General features: G+C 42.8%; 1 protein-coding gene across 5 annotated transcripts in view; it reads right to left on the reverse strand.

Moving 5' to 3' along the window:
* The window catches only part of prdm5 (PR domain containing 5), a 368,385-nt gene that overhangs the window by 220,897 nt on the left and 128,215 nt on the right, over positions 1-19,273 (reverse strand). The window lies entirely within an intron of this gene.

Raw genomic sequence — 19,273 nt, forward strand, 5'->3', positions numbered from 1 at the left:
TTGCAGCATGATTGACTGTGGCTGAAGCTTCAGTGCACATCAACAGAGTAGCAAACTGTATCGCGATTTGGTCTCGAGGGCAGCATCACCCAATTTGCTGCTGCTCAGTTCTATCCAGCATGGTGCCGCTTCACTCAACTAATCCAGCATTCTACATCGAAGCTCCATTCAGCTACAGAATGTAAAGGTATTAGAAGTGGTAACAGTGCTCCCAAATTCCAAACCAAATCAATTGTGACAATGGACACCAATTGTACAGTTAAAATTGTTCCAATGTCCATGGTAAGCAAATTTTTATATTTTATTCTGCAGGTTTTTGGGAGTCATCGTTTAGTCCACATATATGTGCATGTCCATTACAGGGCACAGTAGAACCATACAATGGTTACAGCACAGAACAAGGCCATTTAGCCATTTGAGCCCATGCCTGCTTCCTGCAACAGCAACTTAGCTAGTCCCACTCCCCTGCTCTTTTCCCACAGCACCTACAAATTTTTCCCTCATAAGTGAACTTCACTATACAGATACACCAGAACGACGCCAGGATTTAAAGGGTTATAATTAGAGATAGGCCAATTCCAAATAAAATTAAGAAGCCCTTTTGTGCACCAAGGGTAGTGGAAATCAGCAACTCTTCCCCACCCCCGGCAAAGGCTATGGATGCCATGACGATTAAAATTGAGCCTACTCTCGACTGACTTTTGTTAGGTAAGGGTATTTAGGAATATGGGCCAGAATGTTTCACTCGGCACGTGGGCATGCACCCGACACGCTCGAGCATAAAATGATGCGCAATGACATTGGGCGAACGCCCCAACGTCATCGCACACTTGCACAATATTTTGGTTGGTGGGCGCATGCAGGAGTCGGCAGCCAAGCAGCCTTTGCAATTTTGGCGAAACCTCATCCACTGGCGGGATGAGGTTTTGGCTGGTGATTTTTAAAAAAACTTTTTACACTCATATTTAACATGTCCCTGCTCATGTGACTGAGTCACATGAGGGGACGTCTTTTCATTCTTTTAAAAATCTTTATTTTTATTGATAAAAATCTTCAGCTCCGAGGCAGCTCTGTGCCTCAGGGACCTTTTACTGCGCGCACCCGCGTGCATGCACGAACTTCCGCGCTCGCGCTCCTCCTGCCCCCCACCCCAGCAGCGCTGAGCATTGCAGCATGAAATTTCAAACTGGCTGGCCATTAATCGGCCAGCGAGCGTGAAATCACAGTCGGGGCCCGAACACATTGGTTTCCCGGCCGGTCAAAAGCCCACCTGACGAGGGCAAAATTCTGCCCATGGAGTATACACAGGTAAATTAAATTTAAGTAAAGATCAACCATAATCTCAATGTCAGGTATAGGTTTGAGGAGCTGAATAATCTACTCCAGTTCCTATATACCTTCCCATGGGTTTTCTTCCCCTTGAAAAGTAAACCATTTCCTGTATATACTCGTGTAAAAGTCTAGGTTTTGAGACCAGACTTTTAGGCAAAAAGTAGGGGGCTGACTTACACAAGTAATATTTGAGGGATTGAAATTTTTTTTCACTGGGTCCAACCATGACCCAATTGGCGCCTTTTTGGAGCAGCTTCTTCTGCTCCGAGACCGTCTCTCTGCTCCCTGCCTGACTCTTGCCACTGACAGCTCCTTTCACTCACTTCCTCCCTCTCGCCTCCTCTCTCCTGAACTCTAGCTCATAGTGAGGGTTCGGAGAGAAAGCGGTGAGGGGGAGAGAGTTGGCCTGCTGAGGAGGTGGCAAGCAGGTAGCAGGTAGAAAGTGTGAGGAACTTTTCGCCACAAGTCAGGTACCAACTTTTATACAAGATCAACTATTACATGAGTGAATTCGGTATTTCTTCTTCAGTTCTGGCATACACATCTGGAAAATGAGAGCATCTGAATTAGATAGGAGTCTTCGAAGTAGTTCTTAAATACTGAGCAGTGCTTTGTAAGTTTTTTCTTAAATAAATTAGATAGCTGTTTGAATTGACAAAATACCCATACACAAACCAATCCATTTTACGCATCTTACACTGTTTTCTGTTCAAAGTACTTTTTGCAGTTCTATTTTCAAGGGAAGGGATATTGTCATCTGGCAAAATACCAAGGCATTTTACTGGCTTGCAAAATTCAGAAATGACATGTGTAACGGGGGAGTCATGCTGAGCTCCAACTCCGGATTTTGGCACAGAGATGAACGCCATGCCCCGCTTTCTGCAGGGAATTCTCTACAGCTGCCGAGGAGTTGTATTGGCTGGGTCTCTGCTGGTAGGATGCGATGGTTGAGAGCAACATCCTCTAGGGGTGGAGCCAGAAGCCTTGAGGAGAGAGACAGAGAGAGTGAGAGAGCGAGTGCGTGAGAGAAAGCGAGAGAGAGAGAGAGCAGCAGGTAGAAGTTGTAGGAGCTTTTGAATAGTGAGCTGCAGCATGGTAGGAGTAAGAGCCACAAAGGCAGCAGCTGAAGCCTTCGCTGGTGTTTGGAGAACGGCGGGCGAGGTGAATCAGAGCAGGTACAAAGCTGCTAGAGACCAAGGAGGACCACCTTGTCAGAAACTCTGAGGTTAGGAAGATATCCTTCATGGTCTGAAGGGCAACATAATCTGGCTCACACCACTGAGGGGAATTAGCATTAGGAGTGCCATGAGCATGCCAGCTCCCAAACCTGTTTCTTAGCTGCAATCACTAACTAACTGTTACTTCTGCTGGATGCAAGGCAACCCTGCTCCCTCTGTTCTACAACCAAGTCTGCAACATGGCTGATTTGAGACCTGGAGCTCTCGATGATTTTCTTGCATCTCTGTACTGTGGGACTATGGTTGTCCATTGTAAAAAAAATTCATTTCTTTCAGAATTTTTATGAAGGTATTCATAGGTTTGATGACAGTGGAATTAAAGATCACTGTGCTGGAACTTTTCTGGATTCTGTGTACTTAAATCCCACATTACAATATCACTGGCCTTGTCTGCTTTCAAAATTGTTGTACTTTGTATAAAATATAACAATGAAAAAAACTAATATTTAAAGTTGATTCCACAATCCCAGGGGAAAAAATGCTTCCACATGCCAGAACACGCAATATGAATTGAGAGGACCTGACTTTTTGGGTTTGTCAAGGTTAACTACTTTGCATGTTTTACATGCGCATTCCTTTCCCTGCAGAACGTGCCAAGGGCGCCAGTTGGTGGGGGACTGGGGATCTTGGGGGAAAAGAAGGGTAAAAAAAGAGTAGAAATGCAGCAGTTCTTAAAGGGTTCCTGCTCTTCTGCTGTGGAAAAGATAGGATCTTGGTTAGGGCCAGGTGTAAGTAGTATCCACTCAGTGAGAAGAAGTTGAGCATGTGTCCGCACCTTTAACAACCCAGGTCAACCCACCTCACTGGAATAGTGTAATCATGGCGTGGCACTTGTCTCTCAGAGGTCCAATTGAATCGGGGGGTGGGGAGAGAGAAATTGAGCTAATTGCCTTGCCAGCGACATCCACATGTTATCGAAGAATAAAAAGCCACTAAAGCCAGGCATCCTTCTTTGGCAGGAGCCATTGATCCATGTCTTATATGGGCTGCGGAAAACAACCCAATTCAGGGACAAATGTGGTAAGAATAGCTAAAGGCCCTGAAAAACAGACACGGTACCAGAGATACGGCAGAGCCTCCACTGAGTAGCAGGCTGTCCTCATATGTACATAAGATTAGGTAGCAGATGACACATACTGTATGCTGTCACGGGCAAGTACAGAGGAAAAAAGTAAATACTGAAGTATATATACACCAAATTTGAATAAGGAAATAACCTGGTTACACCTCCTCTGGAATGTTCTGTGAAGATTGTCAGAAGGGCATTTGTTAGTGTTACATTAATGTCCTGAAAACTAACTAATGTGGTAAACATCACCTGTTGTGACCTGAAACAGGCCAGTCAAAAAAATACAATCCTGTTGCACCCTTCACAGGAATAGGCAGGGCTATAGCTGTGGTAGACCTTAGCTAGAGGTTGGACTTGAGTAGATGAAATTGGTGTTACAACTTCCCTTGTGAAGTATTTGCAGGTCTCAAGACATCCTGAAAGTGTACCTAAGCCTGATGACTTAATTAGTTAGGGTGCAGGTCAAGCCCAAGTTCACCTGCCTATCTTCCTTCTGTCTGAATTCATCCTCCCCCTCTAAATCCATGACAACCAGCAGCAGCCCAATTGAGCATCCATGCTGAGCAGTGTGATTTGCAGCTAAGATATGCAGATGCTGTCAGCAACAGTGCTAAGGTTATGCAAATAGGAATTTGAAAGCAGAAATTCAGTAAATAGCAGAGAATGGTAATGGAAGTAAAATAATGCTTAAATTCCAGCATGGAATTCAAATAACCAGGCTGCAACAGTGTAAAGATCACAGTTTTAAACATCAGCAGTGCTACACGAGTGGACTCAAGAAACAAGTTGATACAATGCAGTGCTATTTAAACTGCCGAGAATTCTGGGCATTAATGAGGTACATGTATATATTTCACACAACATTAAATCCAGTGTATCAAAATAATCAAAACCCATCTAACTGGTTGCATTGTTGCTTTTTTTTGTTGAGTATAATCCGCAAATATAGAGATCTTGTTTTTGACACCCCCGGACTAAGAGCCTCACTTTACAGTTTAAAAAATTTCCATTTATGGCTACTCTCCATTTCCTGAGTTTAAGCCAGTTTTCTATCCAATGGCCTATTCTACCTCATTATATATTTTGTTAAGAAAGTTTGACCATTAATCCCTGTGGAATCTTGTTAATTGCTTTTGAAAATCATAATCTTCAATTGCTTGTCCACAATTATAATAATATTTTTGAAAAACTCCAGTATGTTTGTTAAACCCATCCTTTCCTTTCTGAATCCATGTTGGCCGCCCTTTACCAAGCTGTACTTTTCCACGTGTTCTCCCACGAGATGCCATAAAATTATTTTGATGGTTTTCCCTACAACTGATGTTTAACTGATATGTTTTCCAGATTATCAAGATAATTATCCACTATTTTATCCAAACTTAAAGTATTGTTACATTTTTTTTGCAAGTCCAAGTTGATGTGGACCAACACATTCTTAAAGACAATATTTTTTTCCTCTTCCCCTCCATGTTTTATCAGTTAAACGGAAACATTATTTATTCTTTCCCTCATTCTCCTCAGGCCACACACTAACTGCAGCTGAGGGAAAGCTAGGTGACCTGCAGTCAGCTTCATCAACGATGCTCCCAAACGACTGCTAGTACGAAATTTAAGAGAAAATTGAAGGGAAAGAAAAGCAAACAAATGAAAAGAAAGATGAAAAGAATAAAAGGCTGTAAAGCTGCAGTATTCCACGGATTGAACTGCTGATCTGCTTTAGAACTTTCATTGCTCTGCAGTGTCTTTATATTTGCAGTTTCTCTGTGTTCTCTCTTTGTTGCTTGTGTACACTCGCATAGATATAGAAACAGAACATAGAAACAGACTAAAAACAGAGTAGAAACAAGCTGTCCTTTATTTTCATTTTTCTATACCCAATTCAGTCTTGTCTAACTCCAGTTCATTTCCCACTTCCTTATCTGTCTAGCTTCTTTGTTTTCATTGTTTCTTATTTTGTGTTTGTTTCTATACAACCTCACTATAACTGTTTTTTTTGTAATTAGAAGACTGCAGAAGCAGCCAATGTTCAAATTATGTTAATGCAAATTTTTGATTCATCGATGGCTGCCTTTGCTCCCATCTGTGCCTCATGATTGTAAATTTGCTGCAATGAAAATGGTACAGTTCTGATCTAAAGAAATGACTGTTCAGCTGCCACTAGGAAGCACACAAATAAATAGACCATGCTTTGCAAATTCCATCAATTCTCTACAATGCTCAAGATACCGCACTATGCAAAACGCCCACCGCCAAATAAAAGCTTCCAGCAAGTATCATTTGCTGCATTGGTAGAAATACCTGAAATAAGCACATTAACGAGAAGATATTTTATATTATCCTGAAAAGAAAACCTCACCAAGCTACACAGAGCCTGGTTATAAAAGAATTTATTTTTCCCTCAGCTCTTCCACATTCTTCTTGAATTGGGGAAAAGTGCCAACTTTTGCATTTTCCGTGCTCATTTATCTTGCTCCACATCTTCAGAAATTAATCAGTTTACATGACACAAGTTTTGCAATAACAAAACTCTTTCATATTGCAACCTTACTGCTGTCAGGTAATATTGAATATATAAAACCTCTGGTGCAAATGGAGCTGGGGATAGGCAGCACCAAAATTAGTGGTTCCAGGCCACAGCTCGGAGAACAGCACTACTACCTGTAATGGAAGTACAAACAGTGCTGATGGCAAAATAAACATAGCCAGCACCAGACTGAGGGCCTGAATCATTCCCACGCCTCTCTGGCTTTGCTCCTATTCTCCTGCACAGACATGTCCCAATGATCAGAGAAGTTATCAGAGCATAAGAACATTTCTGAATAGTTTTAAAAACTCCATCTGCACAAGTCACTGCTGCTTCCACAGGCACAGTTGTTGTTAAAGATAATCTGCCTATGACTGCAAGAGAAATAGGTTTGCAGCTAGAAAAGCACAGCCCTTAGGTCAAGTATCAGCACTTTGCCACAATTTTCCTGTAACTCATTCTAAAGAATGGATCAGCTCAGAGTCTCACACCAATAGATCTTACTGACCAAATTGGTCTAAAATGTCTCTGTCATTGGGTAGAATCTTGTAACACTCCTGGGAGCAGGAAATGAGGCAGGCAGGGGGATTAATTGGGCAAGAGGCAAATTGTCAATTTTCTGATGGCAGGGTGAAAGTTGGGCATTAAGTTGGCGGCAGACTGAGGGCTGATCGAGCTTGCAAAAGGCAACTGGCGGGAACCTCTTTTTAATATATTATGTCATGCGTACTCATTAAAATTGTACCTTTGGAATCAAGTACACAGTAAATGAGAAACATGTGCCTTAAGAGTCACAACTTGGATTAAGGTGGCATGCAGCTGAGTAGTCTTCTTGGTGGATCTGGGCAGGGTGGGAGCAGGTTTTTCTTATATGAGGCCAGGGGAAGGGAAGTATTAATGCATTAAGATCGGGTGGCAGCTGTGAAAGGGGAATGGGAGTGGCTGACAGAGGGAGGGAGGTGGCTGTGAAAGGGGAATGGGAGTGGCTGACAGAGGGAGGAAGGTGTCTGTGAAAGGGGAATGGGAGTAGCTGACAGAGGGAGGGAGGTGGCTGTGAAAGGTGGTTGGGTGTGACTAACAGAGGGAGGGAGGTGGCTATGAAAGGGGAATGGGCATGGCTGACTGACAGTGAGGGAGGGAGGTGGCTGTGAAAGGGGAATGGGCATGGCTGACTGACAGTGAGGGAGGGAGGTAGCTGTGAAAGGGGAGCGGGCATGGCTGACAGAGGGAGGTGGCTGTGAAAGGGGAATAGGAGTGGCTGACAGAGGGAGGGAGGTGGCTGTGAAAGGGGAATGGGAGTGGCTGACAGAGGGAGGGAGGTGGCTGTGAAAGGTGGTTGGGTGTGACTAACAGAGGGAGGGAGGTGGCTATGAAAGGGGAATGGGCATGACTGACTGACAGTGAGGGAGGGAGGTGACTGTGAAAAGGTAACGGGGCATAGCTGACCAAGTCAGGGAGGGTGGTGGCAGCATTACGAAGGCTCCAGAGGGAGAAAGCTGGACTACACGGGGAAGGTCAAATGGTAGGTCAACTACGATTGTGGGGAAATCAAGGGTTATATAGGGAAGGTCAAAGTTGAGGTCATGAGAGTCAAGAGTATCAAAAGGGGTTAAAGATGATAGAGGGAGGGTCAAGGATGATGGATGGCATGTCGAGGTTAATGGGGGAGGTGGGGCAGCTCCAGTATGCTGGGGGGCTGACTGATAGTGACCGATAGAGGATGAATGATAGTTGGACAAGGATGATGGGGGCTGGGTCAAGAGTCACCGAAGGCACGCAGGGCAAGGGCAATGGAGCGTCATGCCATACAAGCCTGTGAACCCTCATTACATCCAGATTCTAGCCAGAACAAGGCCCTGCAAGATTGCTTGATCTCCTCATCAAATGTCGCTGTTTAAGTGCCAACAGATCCACAGATTACAAACTCCTCACAAACAGCGATACTGATGCTGCTGGGTGGCAAGGATTGGGTGCTGGTCAGATATCACTCCTGGGCCTTTGAAAACATGAGGTAACGGTGGGGCTGAAGATTTCCTGCCATCCCTGCTGCACGATTGGGATATCTAATTGGCTAGCTGCCACATGATTGTCCATGGCCTACTTCTCCACCTCCGAGCAGAAATGCTGTGCACTTCTGGTCCTAGTGTTAAGACCCTCAACATGAGAAAAATCCATCCATTGTTCCCGCTCTTCTCCCACATCCTCACCCTGTAGAACGTCACCACTGATCATTGCAAGGTTTATGGGGTCAGAGAGAGAGAGAGAGAGAGGGAGAGAGGAGGGAGGGAGGGAGAGATCTCCACTAGATAGCCTTTGATTTTTTCCAAAAAATTATGTAAGAAGCAAAGCCTTAAACTATATTTCCCACTATTGAATTATTAGGGATTTTGAGAATAGTCCATGGAAAAACAAGCCTTGAAATCCCTCTAATATTAATGTAAAACTGTTGAACTTGTCAGTCAGATATAAAGTTTGACTGCAGCAGTTGGTTGCCTACCAAGAACTTGAGAGCTACTAACTGGTTAACTGACAACCTTAAAAGGGAAAACAAATCTGAAAACACTGAATGGTTGTATTCAGCAATTGAAAATAGATTATTTGAAAAAAAATTGTTTAGGGAAATAATTTAGAATTAAATTATTATTTGATTTGCTGGCTGTATGTATTTATCTGTCTGTACTACCTTTGCCCAGATAATTTTTGAGCTTGCCACTGCGTTTCTCAGATATGGAGGGTGGGGGTGATCACGTGAGTCAAACGTACAATGTATGTGACTGTAAAGGATAATATGTACCTTTTTCCTTGGAATAGAAATCCTCCAAGCCTACAAGGTATTCCTCCAAGGAAGAGGGCTAAAACAAGTGAATCTTATCACTACTGCACATTATTCATCATCTGTAGACCCAGTCCTGGCTGTTTTACAGAGCACTTGAAATTAGTTCAATTTGGACACAACAGTCATTTCTTGATCCCACTGCAAATTGCTCACATTGATTAGCTGTCATTTTGGCTACATTCACAACAACATAAATTAAGTTTATTTTACATTACAGAGAAACATATTTGCTGGGTGGCAACAGAAACAAGGGTGAAATGACGAAAAAATTCTTTAAGCAGTGAGTGGTTAGGATCTGGAATGCACTGCCTGAAAGTATGCTAAAGGTAGGCTCAGCCAGGGCTTTCAGTAGAGAATTGGATCATTATCTTAAGAGGAAAGGTTTGCAGGACTGTGGGGGAAAAAGGCAGGAGATTGGTATTAAGTACACTGCTCTTGCAGAGAGCCAGTTACTGTACTGTAATTATTCTATGATTAAACCTGGATGTAATGGGTGGTGCCTGAAAATCTAACAGGAGAATCTGATGCCCAAAAAGTTTTACAGGATAGCTTCATTGTGGTCATCACTGATCCAAATATTTTGATTTAATCCATGCTAAGAAACTGGGGTACAAATTACCACCACTCTTACCCTCATCCCAAGTAGCTAAAATCCTATTTAAATTCAATAGTGATCCTTACTAACAACAACTATGGCTACTTTTGAGTGTCAACCATCATTGTAAATCATTTAGATTGCTGTGAAATGAACAGGTTGTATTAATTAGTGCACTACACTCCATCTCATTTCCCAATTATCCTGCTGAATTCTAAATTAAAAAAACACCAAGGTCAGGGTTTTACGCTCCCTCCCACCCGGCGGGATAATACAGTCCCGCCAAACTGAATGGAGATTTAAATGGCTCGCCGCATCCGCCAGTGGGGTGGGTGGGGAGACATGCCACGGTGAGGCCTTAAAATCCTGGCCTAATATTTAGGAAAGAGAAAATATATGTCATTTCACTTTAAATATTCCTGGCACAACAGTGAAATATCTGGTGGTTCACTAACTTCCTTCCTGTATTTAGCAGTATGTTGATTATAATGATGGCAAACACCAAGGCTCAATTCAGAATCCAACTTGGATGGAAACACTTCAGGTTCCTTTGTGAAAACCTAAATATGCATCAAGTGAAATTACGTACTAAAGAGGATTGGCATAAACAAATTAGTCATTTATCGTAATGCTGTTTGTGGTACCTGGCTGTGCACAAGTTTGATGCCACATTTGCCTACAAAACAGTGACTGCAGTTCAAAACCAAACCATTGGCTGTGAAGAGATTTTTGGGTGGTCCCAAGCGCATAAAAGGCATTATATAAATACAAGTTTTTTTTCAGTGATTCATTTGTAAACACTGTCAAAGCGAAGTATATTTTAATTTTACTAATATGCATTTCTAAAACGATTAAATAAAAAAAAACGTAAATCCTTTGTAAACAAAAGTATAAAACAGCAGGAATGTGCACAAGATCAGGTATAATTATTTTAATTCAGGCCAGCTATTAATTTCTACCTTAATGTCTGTAATAATCAAAATTTCACTATAAGACTGAACATCTTAAAGGTGGGCACCATTTCGAGATCACCGATGATAAGGAGGAGGAGAGGCGCGCAATCCTTCTGTCCACATGTGGGAGTAAGATATATGGATTAATTAGAAATCTGTTGGTGCCCAATGCCCCAGACTCAAAGTTTTGGTGACTTAGTGAACCTCAAAGAATCATAACCAGCCCAAGCCATCGATGATGATGATGCAATGGTTTAAATTTAACTCAAGAAACAGAGCTGCGGGGGAGACAGTTGTTTGTTATGTGGTAAGTCTGAAGCAATTAACTGAATATTGAGAGTTTAGTACATCTATAAACGATATGCTGAGAGATTGTTTGGTGTACAATATAAACGAAAATGCAATTCAGAAGAGATTACTGGCTGAAACAATTTTAGATTTGCAGAAGGCATTGGAAATGGCTCTAGCATTGGAAGGTGCAGTGTGAGACTCAGACACCTTACGAGCAGTGCAAAATGGCCCCGTCCTCCACGTTGGGTGGGGAGCCTCAACCAAAAAGAGCGTGAAAGTGCAGAACTTTATTCAGAAGCGGGAAGCCACCACTGCTAGCAAACAAATTAAAAGGGATAACTTAGCAGCAAAAATATGACATAATAGTAGCAGAGATGGAAGGAGACAACCTTGTAACGAACCACGGTTGAAAAAGATCGAATGTTTCTTCTGCCATCTCATGAGACATTGTAAAGATAGAATCAGGCAGGCTTTCAGACAAAAGCAAAAACCCAATGAGATAAACAGTACTGAAAAGCCTAAAGTATTAGATTTTGGTATCTATTTGTTATAGAATTTAAAGGTAGGAAGCACAGAGCCTATCTATGTAGGCAGGGGAGTGAATGAGAAGCCAATCAGAATGGAGGTGGATACTGGTGCAGCCACTACGGTGATTGGTGAGGATACTTTTAAATACCTTAATTATGGAGAACATAAGCTAAATTTAGAAGGAACTGATAACAAATTAAACTTACACCGGAGAAGACATACAAGTCAAGGGTGTATGTAAAGTCACAGTACACTACGGAGCTCAAACAGTGAGATTACCCTTGATGGTAGTAGCAGGCAGGGAACCTAGTCCCCTTGGACAAAACTGGCTGAAAGAAATTAAATTGGAATGGACGGAAATCTTTCAACTGAAAACTAATGGGCTTTCAGAGTTACTACAGAAATATGCCTCAGTTTTCAAGGAAGAACTTGGAAAAATTGAGGGGCTACAAGCAAAAATTCATGCAGATCCAGAGGCAACATCAAGATTCATGAAGGCAAGACCAGTAGCTTATGCAATGTTGGATAAGGTAGACACCGAACTGGACAGATTAGAAAAACTGGGAGTGATACAACCAGTGCAATTTTCAGAGTGGGCAGCTCCAATTGTACCTGTTCTCAAACCTGACCGAAGCATTCGAATATGTGGGGACTACAAATTAACAGTCAATAAAGTGACAAAATTGGATAGACACCCCATGCCTAAAATAGAAGATTTATACGCTAAACTGGCAGGTGGAACAGCTTACACAAAGTTAGATAAGAGTCATGTCTACCAACAACTGGAATTAGAGAAGGCATTCCATAGGTTTGTCATCATAAACACACATAAGGGATTGTGCCAATACGCCCATTTACCTTTTGACATATCTTCTGCTTGTGCCGTATTCCAAAGAACCATGGAAAGTTTACTACAGGGACTGCCCCATATTTATTTGGATGATGCCCTCGTGACTGGACTCACTGAAAAGGAAAATTTGATGAACTTGGAAGAAATTCTGAAATGTTTTTCGCAGGTGGGAGTGAGATTGAAAAAGGAAAAGTACACATTCCAAGCGAAAGAGGTAACTTACCTAGGTCACAAGGTAGATTCACAAAACCTACAACCAGTTGGAGAAAAAGTGAAAGCCATTAAAGAAGCCCCAGAGCCATAGAATACATCTGAACTGAAATCATTCTTGGGGATGATCAATTACTATGGACGCTTCTTGCCTAATTTGTCGACAGAACTGGTACCACTGTATTACCTGCTCAAGATAAACCAGAGATGGTCGTGGCAAACACCACAAGAAGCAGCGTTCACAGAAGTGAAACAATTGTTACAATCATCTACACTTCTAGTACATTTTTACTCAAAAAAAGAGTTGATATTAACGTGTGAATGGGAGCAGTGCTTTCCCATCGAATGGATGATGGATCAAAATGAACTATAGGATATGTGTCGTGAACACAGTACTGCAGAGAAAAAGCACTCTCAAATTGAGAAAGAAGGCCTGGTAATCATTTTCAGTGTTAAGAAACTTCATCAATATGTACAGGGTCATCATTTTACTACTATAATGGACCACAAGCCATTATTAGGTCTATTTGGGGAAGACAAGGCTATGCCCCCTCTTGCCTCAGCAAGAGTACAAAGATGGGCGTTGACCTTGGCAGTGTATTAGTACACTTTTATTCACAGACCTAGAAGTCAAATTGCAAACGCAGATGCACTCAGTCGTTTGCTCTTGCAAGTAAAAGAGGATATTCCTATTCTTCAGGGATTTGTTTTGTTACTGAACTTCCTGGACTCATCACCGATATGTGCTAGACAAATTAAAGATCGGACAAGCCAAAACCCAGTCATATTCAAAGTGAGAAATCAAGTTCTTCATGGTTGGTCACAAAAATAAGAATCTGATTAAATGAAACCATATTTCCAGAGGAGATAGGAGATAACCAGCCAAGAAGGTATTTTATTGTGGGGAGCTCGTGTGATTGTTCCTCCGAAAGGACGAAAGCCATTGTTATCTGAACTTCACAGTGCACATCCCTGAATTTCCAAAATGAAGGCAATAGCACGTAGCTATATGTGGTGGCCAGGAATGGATGGAGAAATAGAAAACTTAGTGAGATGTTGCATGCAGCATCAGCAAGTACAAAAATTACCTGCAACTGCCCTGTTATACCCATGGGAGTAGCCAGTAAGGCCATGGATATGAGTACACATCAACTATGTGGGACCTTTTATGAGAACAATGTTTCTACTTATCATAGACGCTCATTCAAAATGGATGGACATATACGAAGTGAGGTCACCCACATCTTCCGCTACAATAGACGAGCTACTACAAAGTTTCGCAATTAATGGACTACCTGAAGTGCTAGTATCAGACAACGGAATAGTATTAATGAGTGCTGAATTTAGCCAATTTACAAGCCTCAACGGTATTGTTCATATGAAAACATCTCCATACCACCCTTCTTCAAATGGACTTGCTGAGAGAGCAGTTCAGACATTCAAACCAGGTATGAAGAAATTGTCTTGAGATTCGATGGCAACTAAATTAGCACGTTTTCTTTTCCATTACAGACATTCCATTACTATGGACGCATCATTCGACAACAGGTGTCACATCTGCGGAATTGCTGATGAAGCGCCGTCTCCAATCGAGACTGAGCATAGTTATGCCAAACTTGGGGGCGGGGGGAAGGTAGAAAGAAGGCAGCAAAGTCAGAAAATGGGGCATGAATGTCACAATCAGGAAAGAACATTTAATGTAGGAGAGAAAATAGAGAAGGACCCACTGTTGTTCAGTGAACTAAGTGCAGTAATGGGACCTCTTTCCTGCCACGTGAAAGTCGAAGATCAAGTAATAAAGGAGACATGTGGATCACATAAGAGGAGAAACCAAATACCCAGAAATGATTCCACCAGTGTTCAAGACTGAATCGACATCTCCTGTTGAAAGAACTCAACCAAGTACAAACGTGTTTGAAGAGCTGACTGTACCTGAAAGAGTCGAAGAAACGGATTTACAAGTACCTACAGAAGAGGCAGATGCTCAGACGACTCCAGTAAAGGAGGTTCCAAATCAAACTTTAGAAGCTGTAGAGCTGAGATGTTCTACCCCCAGAGAGACTGACTTAGTAAATAATTGATCTGTGTAAATAACTTGAGATGTAATATTACTTTAATATAAGGTCACATGATCTTAATAACCAATAGCAGAGTAGCGCTGGCTACCTTTGTGAAAGGGTCTTGAGTTAAACACTGAAGAGTGAAGGCAGAGTTTGGAGTTGTGAGCGCACAAGTGTAGCTGCTGAGTTTAGTTTGTAAATAAACAGCATGTGTTTATTCTAACAATGATCTACTGATATTCTTTGTCTCTGTACCAACTCGGTCACCCCGAAACATTCGTGCAACCCAGATCCTTTAGTCCCAATGAACCAACGGCACTGGATCCAACACTGTCTTCACAGTAGGAGACACAAAATCATACCAGAAATAGTGAGAAATCAAGCGTTAAATGTAAGTGAGGAACTTAAAGCAATTAACATTAGTAAAGAGAAAGTACTGGTGAAACAGACTAAAAGCCATCAAATCCTTTGGACCTGAAGGCCTACATCGCAGGGTTTTAAAAGAAGTGCAGAGATATTAGTTGCATTCATTTTGAGCTTCCCAAATATCCTAGATTCTAGAAAAGAATCCAGTGGACTGGAAATGTAACCCTGATGTTCAAGGAAGGAGAGAGAAAAAAACAGGAAACTACAGGCCAGCTAGCCCGACATCAGTAGTAGGGAAAATGCCAGAATCCATTAGAGGCACAGTGACAGAGCACTTAAAAAATCATAACATAAGACAGACATAACACACTTTAATGAGAAGGAAATAGCGTTTGATAAGCCTATTAGAGTTTTCTTCTAAGGGTATAGGGGGGGTAGAGAAGAGGGAACCAATGGGCATAAAGTACCACAGATTATTACACAAGATGAGGAGTCATCAGATTGAGGCAAATATATTAGCATGAGTTGAGGATTGGTTAACAGGCAGAAAACAGTAGGATTAAACAAATTGTTTTTAGTTCGGTGGGTTGTAACTAGTAAGATGCCACAAAGATTACTGCTTGGTCCTCAGCTACACCAATGACTTAGGTGGGGAGACCAAGTGCAATGTATCCTAGTTTGTGGCCATACAAAGCTAGATAGCAAAAAGCCGTGAGAAGGACACAGAGACTGCAAAGGGATAGAGGCAGGTTAAGTGAAGGTGGAGCATAACAAGAGGGGATTTGAAATTGAAACCGGCAGGGACATGCTGTTTGATACGATCCGCGAGGCCGTATGTCCCAAAGACTGGCGGATCGTATCAAACAGCATGTCCCAGCTGCTGTTCACAATGGGCAGGGTACAGGGCACAGAACTGCCTCAGGGAGATAGGTTTTAAGGCTAAACAGCTTAATAAAGTGGTCAAAAAATTTTCATGGTATGTCCCCTCATATGAAACTGTCACACGAGCTGGGACATGTGCATTCATTTTAATAAAATTTTTTTGAGAAAATTTAAAATCATTCATGAAACCCTCATCCCACCAGTGAATGAGGTTCCATGAAAAATGCGCAGGCCGCCTGGGCTCTTTATGTGCCCGCCAACCTTAAGGTTGGACAGACAGCTCAGGTAATTGCTTAAGTAACTTTTTAAATGGCCTTAATAGGCCTTTGGCAGTTCGGTGGGCGCGCAGCCGACTCTAAATGATGCGCGGTGATGTCGTGATGCATGCCCGACATAACCCCGTGTTATGTTACGCCTCGGCGAGCAGGTCCCGCCCCCGTTCGCCAAGCCAAAGATTCTGCCCACAGTGTCCAACATTAGATATGATTCTGCGATTGGACAACATTTGCTAAATAATCCTCAATGTGCTAAGAATTACGCTGACAACCAGCTTAAGATCGTCAGTCAGGCTAGCAGTCTGGCGCATTTGCGTATACTGGAAGCTACATATATTAATACACAGGGCCCTGTTCTTGGCAGACAGAAAGAACATGTACATACATTGCACCTGTCTCAGCTAAACAAAATAACTAACAACCATTTGCCGACCCATTCCTCAGGGCAATGCCTTGATCAATCAGGGTCAAGCTACCTGGTTTAAATTTCAAACAATGCTTGGAAGTTGACTGTCAGTCACCATCAATGGTGCTTTCGCCTTTGCAACGCTACTTGTCAACCAATCAGCACCCTTTTCACATACAGTATAAACTGTTGTGTTCCCATTATATTGGTATTCTTGAGAGCGATCTAACAAGTGCAAGACGAAAAGCTTAGACATGTCTATTTTTTCAGCAATAATCACCCTTTAGAGAACATTTCATTCTCTTAACTTTCACCATCTAATTTTGGACTGAGCAAAATATAGCAACTCCAGCCAGCAGCACCCCAACATATTTTAGCATCTCAGAACCAAGTCACCTTTTGCACAGGAGCTCTCTGTCCCCTGTGCAAGAACTATCCATCTGCAGAACTCAAGGAGATGTAATATTTCCCAGAGGCGTAAACGAGCAAGACAGCCATTATATGGTGTGCTGGAATCAGGAACACAAACAACGGACCCAAAATTTCCAACTAGCTCAAGCTTCAGAATAAAGGTCAGAAGTTGGTCTGAGAAAATACAAAATGCTGGATTTTCCAACATTTAGACAGACATCAGATCTGCACACACAAATATCTGCTGCTGAACCAAATGCGTAGCAAGCAGGCCCTGGCAATCATGGTGGAGGTGGGAGAGGGGTTTGAATTCTCAGTGGACAGGCAACACCATTGCTGCAAGGCAGCCACTGCCATCAGGGAGCCCCTCCTTGGGCCATAGAGTGCCCCAAAATACCCCTTCTGTCTCCCGAAGCCCACTGGGAGGCTGCCACGTCCCACTGTGCGGTTGTCCTACTCAGCAGCAGGTCCATCCTGACATCTGACATGGACAAAATGCCCGCAGAGGCAAGAAGGGTACCTGAATCAGCCACTCAAGTTGCTCAATTGGGCTCCAGATGAGTGGCTCATTGTTGTGTTCACTTTGACAAATGGACCACAGGAGTCTCAGGTACAGGTCATGATCGTTTATTCGAGCAATTGCAAGGGGAGAACCATCTCAATGCAGCTTGAGATAGCACTCTGCTAAACTACTAGTATTCAACATATTTATACATTATTGGTCACGTACAAGAACAGTTTCCAGATTCCAATCTCGTCAATATATAGGCTTACATTAAACAGACATCTCTGGTAACAAATACATGCACCTTTTGTCCCTATTTGTTTTCACCCAGGCAGAGACCTTCCCTCCTACCTAAACTAGGACCATCTGTTCTTCCCCTATCTGTTGAAGAGCACACTTAATCTTAGTTGCTATTGCCATCCTCTGACTACAGTCCGGCTCCAAGGCCTTTCTGTTGTTTGCAGGCCCCTAAGGCTGTTAAAGGTTCATCTGGTAACTTTTAACTGCCAATGTGCTTGGAGATTTTAAGTAATTCATTCCCTTTCAATAAGTTCCTACTGTACCCCTATATTACCCCCTAACACTCATCTACCATCCTTCCTGCCACTAGCAAAACAGCATGGCAGAGGAACATCAGGCACACCACCTGATGCCTTTCCATGCTTTTGCCAGTTTTCCCACCTCCCAGCATTTGTGCCATACAAGCACAACTATTTTGACCACATCCCTTTCCCTTAATGTTCTGAGATGGGTCCTTCTAACTTGGACTCTAGGGCCAGGATTTTACCGTCGGCGAGCGGGGGTGGGGCCTGCTCGCTGACGCATAAAATGATGCATGTTGACGTCGGGCGGAACCCCCGACATCACCCCAGCCCCCCCATTTAAATTTTCAGGAAGGCGGGGGCACAGCAAAATCAGCTGCAGGCCCGCCGACCTGTCAATGGCCACTTGAGGCAATGACAGGATCAATTAAGCAATTAAAGAATCTGCCTGTCCAACCTTAAGGTTGCTGCCGATGCTGCCAGACCTGCTGAGTTTTTCCAGGTAATTCTGTTTTTGTTTTGGATTTCCAGCATCCGCAGTAGTTTTTTGTTTTTATTATTAAGGTTGGTGGGTCGGCCAGGAGCCCCGACGGCAACGAGAAAAAACATGAAACCTCATCCAGTGGCGGGATGAGGTTTTGTGTAGGGTTTTAAAAATTGTAATAAAGTCGTTATGGAAATTATGAACATGTCACATGAGGGGACATGTAAGGGATTTTTTTTTTCTATTTTTGATATTTTTAAAAGTCGAGGCGATCTCCCTGAGGCTGCACTTAGCCTCAGGGAGATGAGTGTGCTCTTTCGTGCGCACGCGCGCAAGAGCGCACTGTCAATTTTAGGGCATCCCCCCGCCCGCACAGGGAGCGTATAGCGCTCCCCTGTGGACATCACACTGGGCGGGCCTTAATTGGCCCGCCCACGTAAAATGGCAGTGCGGCCCTCGATTGGGTCAGCTCTGCCCGCCCGACAAATGGAAAATTCAGCCCTAAGTGTGGAACTAGGTTCTTAGACAGACTGTAGAGACATTCTGCTTAACACTTGTTTATTAGCACTACATTGAAACAAGTTAGAGTAGGCGCCTTTCTCCTGGGCATGATTCCAACCTCCATCTCAAGGTCTAACACATGACTGACTTATGTCAGTAGTACATCATCATCTATGCCATACATTCACATATCCCATCTGTTAACCCTTTCTACTATACTTAAGATCATTACATTAATCCTCATAACAATCTAAAGGGCAAAATGCAACAGATGCTGAAAATCTAAAACAGGAACAGAAAAGCTGGAAATACTCAGCAGGTCAGGCAGCATCTGTAGAGGGAAAAACAGGTTTGTAACCCTTTGTCCAAAAAGGAAAAATATTAGGGATGTAACAGGTTTTAAGTATAGAGGTAG

This window comes from Cetorhinus maximus, chromosome 1 (assembly GCF_964194155.1).
Source record: "Cetorhinus maximus chromosome 1, sCetMax3.hap1.1, whole genome shotgun sequence".
Lineage (NCBI taxonomy): Eukaryota > Metazoa > Chordata > Chondrichthyes > Lamniformes > Cetorhinidae > Cetorhinus > Cetorhinus maximus.